The sequence below is a fragment of the Octopus bimaculoides genome, chromosome 8, assembly GCF_046866305.1.
Source record: "Octopus bimaculoides isolate indiv1 chromosome 8, ASM4686630v1, whole genome shotgun sequence".
In the NCBI taxonomy this organism is placed as follows: domain Eukaryota; kingdom Metazoa; phylum Mollusca; class Cephalopoda; order Octopoda; family Octopodidae; genus Octopus; species Octopus bimaculoides.
Window position 1 is genome coordinate 28,825,581 of NC_142935.1, and position 14,842 is coordinate 28,840,422.

The window sequence follows — 14,842 nt, forward strand, 5'->3', positions numbered from 1 at the left end:
ACAGGGAAGGAGGGAGAAAGCAAGAAAGAAAAAGAGAGAGAGAGGTGTAAGCTAGACAGAAAATCAGCTGATATTATGGAAGGGCTGTCCTTTTTTCACTATATTAAAATAAGGAAGCAAGTAGAAATCTCATATAGCTTGAATCATTGGCTGAGCAAGATCAAAGTGCATGCATGGCTGAGCATGGGAGCTAAAAAAAAATCCTGGGGTAGGGGTGAATTTTTCTTTCTAAATGACTGTTTTTTTATTTATTTATAGAAGTGTAAGATGAGAGATCAAAGGTCATGTCTACCTCCTACCTGATCAACAATACTCCTTTGTGTATTCAGGTAGGATAATGAGGATGAAAGTAACATTAGCAAGGGGAGAGAGTTAATGTGAGTGGAGCAGCCAGCATATTTGGTTCATGGGCCAAGAGTAAGGCTGTGTTGACAGATTTTATTAATCTTGAGGCAGTTAATTTTCTTCCATTTTTTTTTAAGCCATGGTTGTGTGGTAAAAAGTTTGCCTCCCAACCACATGGCTCTGGTTCAGTCCCACTGTATGGCACCTTGGGCAAGTGTCTTCTACTGCAACCTCGGGCCAACCAAAGCCTTATGAGTGGATTTGGTGGTAGACAGAAAATGAAAAAAGCCTATCTGTCTGTCCATGTGTGTATATATATATATATATATATATATATATATATATATATATATATATATATATATATATATATATATATATATATGTATATATATATATATATATATATATACATAGGCAAAAGAGTGGCTGTGTGGTAAGTAGCTTGCTTACCAACCACATGGTTCCGGGTTCAGCCCCACTACTTGGCACCTTGGGCAAGTGTTTTCTACTATAGCCTCGGGCCGACCAAAGCCTTGTGAGTGGATTTAGTAGACAGAAACTGAAAGAAGCCCGTCGTATATATATACATATGTATATGTTTGTGTGTCTGTGTTTGTCCCTTGCTAATGCTTGACAACCAATGTTGGTGTGTTTACATCCTTATAACGTAGTGGTTTAGTAACAAAAAAAAAGAAGAAATAGCAGAATAAGCCCTAGGCTTAAAAATAAGGTTGATCCAGCATGGCCATAGTTTAATGGATGAAAGTAGAAGATAAGAGATAAAAGGTTTTCCTTTTTTTGTTTGCAAAGACTCGGGTATGGCTGTGTAGTCAAGAAGCTTGCTTTACACCCATGTGATTTCAAGTTCAGTCTCACTGTGCAGCACCTTGAGCAGGTGTCTTTTATTATAATTCTGGCTAACAAATACCTTGTAAGTGAAATTGGTAGATGAAAACAGTGTGGAAGCCCATCGTATGTGTCTTTGTACTAGTGTTTGACCCCACACTACTTGATGAATAGCGTTTATTTACATCCCTGTGACCAAGCAGTTTGACAAAAAAGACCAATAGAATAAGTACCAGATTTTTTAAAAATAAGTATTGGGGTTGATTTCTTCGGACCCAGGAAGCCGTGGGGAGAAAGGATCTTTGGATGCTGGGCCACACTGAGGAAATGACAAGGGACCAGGAGGTGTGGTAATTTGTTGTACTTGATCAGACGCATCAATCTAAGTAAAATCGCTGTCTTCCACACATACAGGCTGCCCTTTATCAACACAGAGTAGCTGCTTGGCTAGGTGGTGCTGCTGAATTCCTGTTTGAAAATATATAGTTTTCAAAGTGACACACAGTTACTGATCTAATAAATAGTAACAGTTCTTTAAAGTAAAGACTATTTGCCAACATAATGTGGCTGTCCTGGAGGGAACGATTGTTACTGTTGTTTAACTCTAGGAAACATCGCTTCCAGCTGGCTAAAACAGCACAATATCTGTGTCCTTATATTTTTGAAAATATATATATTAAGAAATTTTCAAAAATTAACAAATTTTAATCAATTTTCAAGATGCTACTGTTAATATCACTGAAAACAAAATTTTGAAATTCACCAACATATTTTACATTCTATAAAAATATCTTCCAATATTTTCTGGTTTTGTGGTTTTTTTAATGTATTTCTATATTTCTTTCTTCAGTGAAATCTATTTTTGTTAAAGGATGATTAAATGAACTGCATACATTCATACATACTGATATATATATATATATATGTATGTGTGTGTATATATGTGTGTGTGCATGTGCATATATATATATATATATATATGCATATATGTGTGTGTGTATATCTAAACATTCCTATTTCAATACATTGTTAGAAAGAAAGTCACAGCTGGCCAAATCCAAGTCAATAGCAGATTGGATAAAATACTCATTGAAAAGTCAATGATTCGCATCACATTGTGGACACTGCTGTGTCTCCGGCAAAAATACTCAGCCAGCCTGGCTCCAATTAGTCACCAGGTTGAAATGCAGGCTAATTCATCATTGTAATCAGCAGGAAATGAATAGTCACCAGTTAGAATTGATGAATGATTTCAACTTGCAAAGGAGTGAGATTGTAATCTCTGATGGCTAAAAACTTGCAGAAAACCCGGCATCATAAATGAATGTTTCTCACTTAACTGTGATTTTTTGATCACACTGCCACACCTAAAATCGATATTTTTTTATCTTTTACTTGATTCATTCATTGAACTATGGCCATCCTGGAGCACTGCCTTGTAAAGTTTAGTTGCATGAACCAAACTCAGTACTTAGGTATTTTTTTTTAAAGTCTCGTACTTATTCTATCAACCCCTCTTACTGAACAGCTAAACAGTCGAGTGTAAACAAACCAACACTGTTTGGGCTATCAAGCAGTAGAGGAGGTGACAAACACACACTCTCTCTCTCTAACACACACAGCAAGCTTCCACTCAATTTCTGTTTACTAAATTCACTCACAAGGCATTGGTCAGCCCAGGGCTAAAGTAGATGACACTTGCCCAAGGTGCCATGCACTGGGATTGAACCCAAAACTATGTGGATACAAAGTGAGCTTCTTAACCACACACCCATGCCTGTAACTAAGGAGAATAAAAGGAAAAGAGATTCATATTTTCTTACTACAATTAGCAACCTTCCTTTCAATTTAATATAACAAACATCCCCAAGGGCAGCAAGCCATCAGAATCCTTAGCGTGCCAGGCAAACTGCATAGCAGCATTTCATCTGTCTTTACATTCTGAATTCAAATCCTGCCAGGGTTAACGTTGCCTGCCATTATTTTGGGGTTGATAAAATAAGTATCATTTGAACACTGGAGTCGATGTAATCAACTTAATCCCTTTCCTGAAATTGCTGACATTGTGCCAAAATCCGAAACCAATATTACAGATATTTCTATCTACATTTATTTCACATTGTTTCAGCCTTACTCATGAATTTTATATAATACATATATATAAGTGCAGGAGTGGCTGTGTGGTAAGAAGCTTGCTTCCCAACTACATGGTTCCAAATTCAGTCCCAGAGTATGGCACCTTGGGCAAGTGTCTTTTATTATAGCCTTGGGCCAACCAAAGCCCTGTGAGCGGATTTGGTAGACAGAAACTGAAAGAAGCCTGTCATATGTGTATGTGTGTGCATGTAGGTATTTGTATGTCTGTGTTTGTCCCACCACCATTGCTTGACAACTGATGCTGGTGCATTTACATCCCCCATAACTTAACGGTTCAATAAAACAGACTGATAGAGTAAGTAGCAGGTTTTACAAAAATATAATAAGTGCTGGGGTCGATTCGTTCAACTAAATATTCTTCAAGGTAGTGCCCCAGCATGGCCATAGCCTAATGACTGGAACAAGTAAAAAAAATATACCTACAATATCAATTCAAGACTATTATTCGTTACATTGTGAATATTGAACTAAATTACAATTTCAGGCTTTTAACCTCTTATAAATTACATCCTACAAAGTCATGTTTGTCCTTAAAAACAGGTCAGTTGAATATCAAAAAATCTCCAACAGCTCAGGATACAGTAGTGTGACACCTCACCTAATATAAACAAACACACACTCAAGTCAATGTGTGACACTCCTGAAATAAGAACATACACTTGCTCAAATCAACAAAAGAACAACTATGCCGTCAATCTATCTGCTGTCATTTGTAACTCAGATCCTATCCTACTGTTTGAAAGAAACAATAAACAATGAAGTCCGAGATACACAAAAAATGGTTAGAATACTTTTAAATGTAAGTTCACTCAACCATGGGCTAAACATACACACTAGATTTATTACATTTGAATGCTTTTTATATTTCATGTAGTAATTGCTTATGAATACAAAATAGATATGTAGCAATAGTGACTAGATATAAATATAGTCACTATCAGTATGCATGTATTAGGTCATACCATAAATAATGTGAGGTTTTTTCAATTGCATGAACTAAAAGTCAGAGGGGGTCAAGATAAACTACTGCATCAACTTGTTATAAAAGAAAATAGTAATTTTACCTTGTACTTATTCTTAGTGCATGTTTTGAAGAGTGTAGTTCGATTTTAACAGTTATTTTTTCAAAGCTATAATGGAAGTGGCAAAGGAGCATATTCGGGATATTTTGCTTTATGAGTTCGATAAAGGCAACAACGCAACAGAAAGTGTGGGGAATATTAATGCAGTATATGGGGATCAGGCAATAAGCGTTAGCTAGTGTCAACGGTCATCATCATCATCGTTGTTTAACGTCCGTTTTCTATGTTGGCATGGGTTGGACGGTTTGACTGGCAGGCCAGGAGTCAATTGGTTCCTCACAAACTTTCCGAGTCTAATCATATGCAGAGGGTGAATGTGTGCTCTTCTTTGCTGTCATATCTCATGAATGAACCTTTTTTTGGACCAAATAGTGACTGGTGAGGAGAAAAGGGTTCTCTATAAAAATGTCAAGCGCCGAAGACAGCAGATAGCAAAAGGAGAAACACAGGCACCCTAAGCTAAAGAAGGCCTTCACCCATGTAAGATGTATATAGGCAGTGTGGTAAGAAGTTTGCTTCCCAACTACATGGTCTTGTGTTCTGTCCCACTGTGTAGTACATTGGGCAAGTATCTTCTACCATAGTCCTTGGCTGATCAAAACCTTGTGAGTGTATTGGTTAATGGAAACTGGAAGAAGCCCATCATATATATATATATATATATTGTGAAGGTTTTTATTAAGCAGTGTCAATTTTTACAATTCTGTAGATAATAATAGAATTTTATAAACTTAAAAAAGAAAGAAAAATACTGTGAGATGTTTGAAAATGAGTGAGAACAATAAATTCAAAACAAGCCAAAAAAGGAAGTTTATGATTGGCTTTAAGTGGTTGATGGAAGCTAGTTATACTTAATAAAGAAACGAAAATTTGTGAAAACAAAGTCAAGAGAAATGGGAAGTTAAAGAAATTGTTTCCTCTGTTAAACAAAGATTTTCTTTATACAAAAGGCATGTGTATCAAGTAGGATTGGTGTTGTTTTGCACAGTGTTCTGATTAAGGCAGAATTGTTACCATGTTGGACACAAAATACTTAGCAGTATTTCTTCCAGCTATTTATGATCTGAGTTCTAATTCCACCAAGGTCAACTATGCCTTTCATCCCTTCAGAGTTGTTGAAATAAAATTCCAAACACAGTTCGATGTGATTGACCAGTGTCCGCCTCTTGACATTGCTTACCTTAAACTCAGCATTCTGTTCAGTGGGTAATGCTGTGATCTCAGTCATTTATATGTCCAGAGAATATTAAAAATGTTCTGATTGAACAAATCTATGGTCAAAGGTCACACAGCCATGACCACCTCATCTACATCAGATTACATTATCCAATGTAACTTTTCTTGTGAATTGAAAAGTTATTTCTTGCAGGCTGAGACCACAAAAGGCTCCCTTCATTGTGATACATAGAATATTATATTATATTACATGTGTAATTGCTGCCAGTGCCGTGTAAATGGCACCCACCCATGAATCGTAGTCATGGTTATTGCTGGTGGCACATAAAAGCACCCATTACACTCTTGGAGAGTGGTTGGCATTAGGAAGGGCATCCAGCTGTAGAAACCATGCCAAATCAGACTGGAACCTGGTGCAGCTCTCTGGTCTATCAGCTCCAGTCAAACCAGCTAACCCATGCCAGCATAGAAAGCAGACGTTAAATGATGATGATGATGAATAATGAATGCAAAGAAACAACTTTGCACACAGCTACATAATTGCAGGTGGGCTCCCTTGTAGAATAGTAAGACAAACAAGAGTTTCTCTCTCCATGCAAATAACAAAGTAGATGAGGTATGTTTAAAAGGTATGATCGAAGTCACGAGAAGGTTATAAAAGATTTGTGTTGGCCAGAGCTGGCAAGCTGCACCAGGTTCCAGTCTGATTTGATTTGGTTTCATGGCTGGATGCCCTTTACCATTAATAAGCCATCATGGGTCATTCATTCACATTTTTTAACTCATTGTTTCTCAGGAATGGTAAGCTGAGGGTCTGCATCAGGTTCCAGTCTGATTTGATTTGGTTTCATGGCTGGATGCCCTTTACCATTAATAAGCCATCATGGGTCATTCATTCACATTTTTTAACTCATTGTTTCTCAGGAATGGTAAGCTGAGGGTCTGCACCAGACTCCAGTCTGATTTAGCATGGTTTCTACTGCTGGATGCCCTTACTAACGTCAACCACTTCAAAAGTATATATATATATAAATATATATAATAGAATAAGTTTTTATGATATATTTATTTTCTGGAGGGAAAGAATTAAATTCTTCTTTATTGAATTATTTAATAGTGGTTTTTCTCTAAATTATATACACATATTTTATATTGGGAAACTTGATTTAGTATTGCTAAATTGAATTTTTCCCTGTAAATTTTGGAATTTATTCCCTATTATATATATATATATATATACACACACACACAATAGGCTTCCACACAGTTTATATCTACTAAATTCACTCACAAGGCATAGAAGATACTTGTCCAAATTGCCATGCCTACACCTAACAACCTATATAAACAACATGTCTGTGTGTGTGTGTCCTTCCCCACCAGATATTTTCAAAACCTCAGCAAATATCTTTCATGGAGCAGCTGACTTTACTGCTTTAATTGTGCTTTTCGTAAGATCATTGTCAAACTTCTATAGTTTGTTCTTCTACCAGGTCTTCTTGGGGGAAGAACTTATGCCTGTCTGTCTTGTACTCTCTTCCCTGAGTAACCTTAACAAGTAATATCCCCCTGCCTCTTTCTGTATGGCATCAGAGATGTTGCTGGCAAATATCTTACTTTTCAGCTTCTATCTTTGCTATATATCACCTGACGGCTGGCTTGTTTTTCGGTTATCTGATATTGTTCCTTCTTCAACTATTTACCAGGCCTGTCTTTTATAGCATTATTATCTACCATACCATTCCTCCAAAGGCTTTTTAACCAAATATTTACACAATTTATTTATAGCTTCGTCTATTTCAAGTCCCACCATTAAAAACAATTTATATTTACATATAGATATCTGTATATTATACACATACATGTACATATTGAATATACACGTATGCATATATGATATACATATGTATTGGGTTGGCAAGAAAGTAATTTTGTTCTTTTAGGGTTAGTCTAAAGACTTTAAAGAAAGCCTTGGGTTTGTTTTCATATTTTCTTTGGACCTGGATTCTTTTTCATCCAAAAGGATGAAAAGCAAAATAGACTTTGGCAGAATTTGAACTCAGAATATAAAGACAGGCGAAATTCTGCTAAGCATTTAACCTGGCGTGCTAATGTTTCCTATTTCTTTATTGCCCACAAGGGGCTAAACAAAGAGGGGACAAACAAGGACAGACAAAGGAATTAAGTTGATTACATCAACCCCAGTGTGTAACTGGTACTTAATTTATCGACCCCGAAAGGATGAAAGGCAAAGTCAACCTCAGTGGAATTTGAACTCAGAACATAATGGCAGACAAAATACCGCTAAGCATTTCGCCTGGCATGCTAACGTTTCTGCCAGCTCGTCACCTTCCAGAGCTTGCATTATTGACATATTTAAGTTTCATGTCATTGTTATGTGTAGATAAATGTTTAGAGCCATTCTGTTTTAAGGATCTTTTACTATAACGATTTTCAGTTTGCTTTATGAAAGTTTAAACTGGAAACACACTGGATGCTTCTTATAGGATACGTGTCTACAAATTTTTTTAGAATCATATATTTTCAGATCCACTGTATTGTAATCTGTGAAAATTGTTGGTATCTTTTTCTCATTAGGGACCAGTTCCATATTACTTACAGGGCAGAAATTTAGAAAATTGTTACTTTTGGTTGGATGGAGTATTATTTGCTCCTTAAACAGCTTGTTAGAACAGTATTCATTTGGTGGTATTCTTGAGAGAATGTGGCACATGAGCCAACAGACTTTGGGCAATTTCAAGTTTCTCATACATAAGAGAGAGTATGTATGTGTGTGTGTGTGTGTGTGTGTGTGTGTGTGTGTATATATATATATACACACATACAAAGGTGCATGGCTCAGTGGTTAGAGCGTCAACCTCACGATTGTGAGTTTGAATCCTAGACCAGGCTGCGTGTTGTGTTCTTGAGCTAGACACTTTATTTCACGTTGCTTCAGTTCACTCAGCTGTGGAAATGAGTTGCAACATCACTGGTGCCAAGCTGTATCGGCCCCTTTGCCTTTCCCTTGGATAACACTGGTGGTGTGGAGAGGGGAGGCCGGTATGCATGGGTGACTGCTGGTCTTTTTATTTTTTTTTAAACAACCTTGCCTGAACTTATGCCTGGGAGGGTAACTTTCTAGGTGCAATCCCATGGTCAGTCATGACCGAAGGGGGTCTCAACACAAGGGCACATGGCCTAGTGGTTAGGGTGTTGTACATATCATTGCAAGATTGAGGTTTTGATCCCTAGACCAGGTGGTGCGTTGTGTTCTTGAGCAAAATGCATCATCCAATGTTGCTCTGTGATCACTTCAACACCTGTTCAGATGTTGATTTGATGGAGAGGGTGAGATAATGTGCGGGATAAACATTTCATTACTAGATAATAAGCATTTGTGCAAGTTGTTCAGCAAGCTAAAAGCTCATACATCACCTTGTGTGAGAGTAAATATATAATTATGCATAAATTTTTAACCGCCAGACTGGCCCTCATGCCACTGGCACGTAAAAGCACCCACTAAACTCTCAAAGTGGTTGGCGTTAGGAAGGGCATCCAGCTGTAGAAACTCTGCCAGATCAGATTGGAGCCTGGTGCAGCCATCTGGTTTGCCAGTCCTCAGTCAAATCGTCCAACCCGTGCTAGCATGGAAAGCGGACGTTAAACGATGATGATCGTTCAACATCCATCTTTCATGCTGGCAGTGACCAAGTGGTTTGACAGGATCCAATTTGGACAAAAATTGCATTGTGCTCTAATGTCTGCATGGGCATGCTTTCTACAGCTGGATGCTCTTCCTAAAAATAATCCATTTATGTGTGTGTACTAGGGGCAGCACTAGTGAGGTCACCATGCAGCTTGGAAGGTCCCCTTTAAGTAGAGCTACAGTAGTGAGGAAACTGGCTTTATGCTAGGGGATGAAAGGACACAACAGAACAAGTTTCTTGCTGTAGGGAAGGTATGCAGCTACTCACATTATACAAGACAGGATTAGAGTGGTCAGGGTGGAACCAGAAAGAGGTAAAAACATTGATTTGTCAGGGTAGATCAAGATACAAGATGAGTAGGAGGGAGTGGGCAGAGGTTACAAGAGTTTAGGGGGAGAGATAGAGATAGTGAAAAGTATGAGCAAGTGTCAAACGTTAAGTAGTAAAGAGTAGGTGACAACTGTAGAAACTGAGTAGAGTTGCTGTACTTGATAAGACATGTCAAGCTAAATGAAAAATCAGTTTTCCATACATACAGGTTTGTCCTTTAAGGTACCGGTGCCAGTTGCACATAAAAAGAAGACAACACACTAAGTGGTTGGCATTAGAAAGGGCATCCTGTTATATCCTTGTTAATCCTCTCATAGACAATCTTTTTGCTACAAGTCCTGCTTCACAAACTTCTTTTAAGCCTATTTCAAAATATTCTTTGCATTGGTGTCTCTTCATATGCAAAGTGAACTCAATAACCAGTCTACAAGAGACTGATAATGAGTTTTGGGCCAATTTCCTGGTTTTACTGGTGTGTGTATATATATATATATAGAGAGAGAGAGAGACACACCTCCTTGGACAGGAAAGCAGTCCATCAGGGAATTACTCATTTTTACCAGTGGAATGGACTGGAGCAATGTGAAAAGAAGTGTTTTGCTTAAGAACACAATGCATTGCCCAGTTCCAGGAATTGAAACCGCATACTTACTCTAAGTCCAACACTTTAACCACTAAGCTATGCACTTCTACTTAGCCTTTCTTTAATGACCACATATTTTCAACAGATTTCTTATATTTTGCCACAACTTCTAACTCTAGATCCCAGTAATTATTCCACAACATACCTTTGATTGCTTTTGTTTACTATTCTTTCTTTATACCTACATTCTAAGTAAATTCTTTTACTGGAGTTCATACTATTTTAATTTTTAATTTATACTTTCAACTAATTTCCTATGGGGAAGCAATATAGCATATAGCTGGATCCATGTAAAAAGCACCCAGTACTTTCAATAAAGTGGTTGATGTTAGGAAGGGCATCCAGCTGTAGAAACAATGCCTAACAGATGATGAACTAGTGCAGCCCTCCAGTTTACCAGCTCCTGTCAAACTGTCTAACCCATGCCAGCATGGAAAACAGAGAAATAATGATGTTAATCTTATATTCCAACTCAACTATTTAACATTATTTTCATAATTATAAACCAGCCTTGCTGGTGGCATGTAAAACACCCACTACACTCTGAGTGGTTGGCGTTAGGAAGGGCATCCAGCTGTAGAAACTCTGGCAAATCAGATTGGAGCATGGTGTCGCCTCCTGGTCCACAATCAAATCGTCCAACCCATGCTAGCATGGAAAGCGGACGTTAAATGACGATGATGATGATGATGAAGCTCTCTAGTATACAGTTGAAAACTATGTTTGGCCCAGCATCTTTCAAAGGATTCTACTTGAATAGTAAAAGCCGAGAGATTATCTCCAGGAAAGCAAATTCCTCCTCCGCCTTCCAGAATATTAGCAGGCTGTTTAGTAACATTTATCAACACAAATAAACAATGAAAAAAAAAAGTGAAAGAATTGAAGTCAACACGATTCGCATATCAGAGAGTAGGTGTGAGTGGCTTTCATTATAATTTGGGGGTGGGTGGGGTGGGGCAACTGGTATCTTTTTCTGGTGCTGGTATGATGAAAACTCCTCTTGTCCTTGATTGTTAAGATGTCAGAGAAAACTCACTCAGATGCACGGGCCTGTGTTGATGATGATTCCGCAAGGCATGTAGTCCTGCGATCAGATGAGCTGTCAGATAAATGTTAGTCCATTAGAAATGCTGCTGTCATACGATGGAAGAAGATGAGATGATATACGTCAGTTGAATCAGTCAGCCATATCAGATTCCACCATTTGTCTGCAATGTGAGACATTAGTTTCAGAACTTGGCAAAATGATGTTACAGCATGCCAAGAGAAAAAATTCTGCAAGAAATTTTGAAGAGAAAATTTACAGAAAAAAAGAAAAAAAAAAGGAAAAAGAAAAAAATGGCTCACATGAAAATCCAATGGCCCTTGACAATGTGAAAAGTCCAAAAGTCTATGAAAATAGTGGAATGAAACCACTAATCAATCTTCTGTTATGTCGAGATATTTCTGAAGTTGGGAAAGGGAATTTTTTTTTTAATATTTTTTCCGGAGTTTTCTCTAAAAAAACAATGGGTTTGTAAAAAATAAAAATTTACAATAAACATTTTTATCAAAAAATTACAGTTATTCACATATTGCACAGCATCAAAGAAGTCTTTATCCTTGTTCAATGCTTAAGAATTTTCTGTAAAATTTAAAAAAAAAAAAAAAAATTTAAAAGAAAGGACTGTCAAGTCTCAGACATTTTTGGTCAGATATGCAAATTTGATCAGGAGCTGTGATTAAAATACCAGAAGGGGACAGGAAAGGGTGTGGGGGGAGGAGTGAAGAAAACTGCCAAATGAACAGGTATGACATGAACAAATATCAATCATACAATACCAACAATATTAATATACCAACAACATATCCATTAGTTTCAGCAACGTTTATATTCTTGGCATGGCCATTGCAATAACACAATGAGACATGCCAAGAGAACACTAAGGCCTAAGGAAAGCACTCCAAGTCAATCACCAGTTAGCAACATTTAAACTATCACACAATATTAGCAGACAGCTTCTGCAAGCCCACTATTTAGAATCCCAATATTGCTGGAAATAATCTCAAGTGAAATTAACTTGTTTCCCATTATTTCAAAATCATGAGTATTTCAATTTTGCATCTATAAGAATTCTTAGAATAAGAATCAAATTATTTATCATATAAGGAATACTTAGAAGTATTATTTACCAACAGAGAAGACTTGGTATTAAAAATTGACAGAATCTTTTGCCCACAAATTCATGGTCATTATGTAGCGTTATTTTCACAAATATTTAACTTTCCAAAAGTTTAATAAAATAAATGTTTACCAATGAAGTTAATTATCAAAATATTTCATTTGCATAAATGGGAAAATATTACAAACTATCAACTGGTCAAGTACATATATTAGCAAATAGATGGACAAAACATAAAAAGAGAAAAAATATGCATGGTGAACCAAGCAAACATTTACTTCTCTTTACTTGTCCATGTCTACAGTTTGAATATGTAAAATAAAATAAAATTAAAATATGTGAAGATAAACAAAATATTAAAAATGATTTCTTTCCAAATAATAATAATAGAAAAAAAAAAAAAAACAATTTGAGAATATATAATTTAAGCAATTAGATTGTCTACCTTGTTAAATATTCCATTATAAATTTCAATTATGAATTCTGTCAATTTCAAATTTTCTTAGACCTTCAAGTAACTTAAAAGAGCTGGCACAATATAAATATAACAGTCCACAGGTATCGAATATACCACTTACAATTTCAGTACAATGTTGGAACAGACTAATAATATAGAAATATATTCCCTAACAATGTGATTTATATAAAATATAATTTGAGATAGAGAGAAAAATAAAAGTGACCCCAAAATAAAAAAGCATCCTTGTGGATATGTAGATATAATAATTATAATAATATTTAAGAGCAGATAGTAAAATTAGTGAAATCAAACTAGTCACATTAAATCAGTTAAATAAATTACCATGAAAATGTTTACATTTTTGCACCCTAAACAGTTTAAAGAAAAGTTCTTATGTTGTTATATATGAAACCACATTCTTTGATTCAATATACATTAATTTACTATAGTGATTACAACAGGAATTCATAAAGAGAATCTGGATTTTAGAGGGAGAGGGGAAGAGATTTAGTTTTTATAAAATACTTATAAGAATGCTTTAAAGAAGGCAGAAAACAGGTCCTTAAATTGGTTAATAATAAAAAAATTAATGTAAATAAACCATGCCATTTTGAAATGTACCCTCCACAAACTTCAATTTAGACTTTAAATTTCTAATCATAAATGTTTGTTTACGTAATCTTTAAAAAAAATACTAAGATACACTGAAAGAATTTTGAAAATAAATAAGCCCTGCACTTCCCCATAACTATTGCCAGTAATATTTTGAGACATAGTGATTATTTCTAAATGACAGATAAAAATATCAGGATGAGATGCAATGTGCACAGAGATTAATTCCCGAAAGACTGATAACCACCTTACTGTATATAATAAATAGAAAAGCTAAATTACCCCTAGTAGAATAAGTAATTCTAATTAGGTCAGAATGTTAAGACTTTCAATTTTAAAAATTGTTCTAAGTATCTATTTGAAGCAAGAAAAGAAAATCAAAATTGCATATACTGTACTAATTAGGATTTAGATTGTAGTAATTTCAAGCATTTTTAGGTATAAAAAAGAAAAAAAGAAAAAAAAAGAAAAAGAAAAAAGTTCTATGTTTCTAGCAAGAAAATACAAGTAAAGTATAGTTTAATACTATAAGGGATTTTAAACTGTGATAGTTTGAAGCATTTTTCAACTATGAAAAAAAAAAAAAAAAAAAATTTAAGTTCCGGAAAACAAATTCCAGATTCATCGAAGCACTCCTAAACATTATTACAAAAAAATAATGTTGTGTGAATCACAGTAAAGTCACAGATTAAAAAAAAAAAAAAAAAGATGAATTTATTATTGTGTAAGCCTATACCTGGGAATATATAGCTTGGTCTAAATTCATCAACTTCAAAATGGACAGTGAATAGAAAGGATTTCAAACCCAACATTTTTAAACAGCAAATACACAAATTGCTTATTTTACTCCAGATACACAAAACATACATTCATATGTACACAGTGCTCACTTTCTTTCTTTCACTTATGTAATTTATATATATGTGTGTGTGTGTGTGCGTACAATTATTATTAAAACGAGTCCAAGAGATTCTGTTTCATACACTGGATGTGTTTTCAAAACAAAATACCTTTTGCTGGACTCACTGTTTTAATAAAACATGTTCACACTAATTGATTAATACTTTGAGTATTTTATTCTATATGGTCTAACCATGTCCATGGTAACCCTAGGATATATATATATATATATATATTACATATGTTATAGTTTAGGAGGGTCAGTAGACTCATTTTGCCTATAAAAACAAAAGCACTGGTTGTATTTCACTTCTTTTTATTAATATCTGACAGTTAATTAACTAATTAACTGTTTGATTAATTGATTTGTTGGTTCATTAGAAATCTTTCATTGCAGTTTGCAACATTATCTACGA

At 35.4% G+C, this 14,842-nt stretch overlaps 1 long non-coding RNA gene across 1 annotated transcript; it reads right to left on the reverse strand.

The window, feature by feature from the left end:
* Positions 1-11,189: 11,189 nt before the first annotated feature.
* On the reverse strand, positions 11,190-14,234 carry LOC149134341 (uncharacterized). Its single transcript, XR_016242833.1, has 2 exons — positions 11,640-14,234; positions 11,190-11,500 (listed from the first exon to the last, which is right to left on the reverse strand). It is a non-coding gene; the product is annotated as an uncharacterized LOC149134341 (long non-coding RNA).
* Between the last annotated feature and the right edge of the window lie 608 nt (positions 14,235-14,842).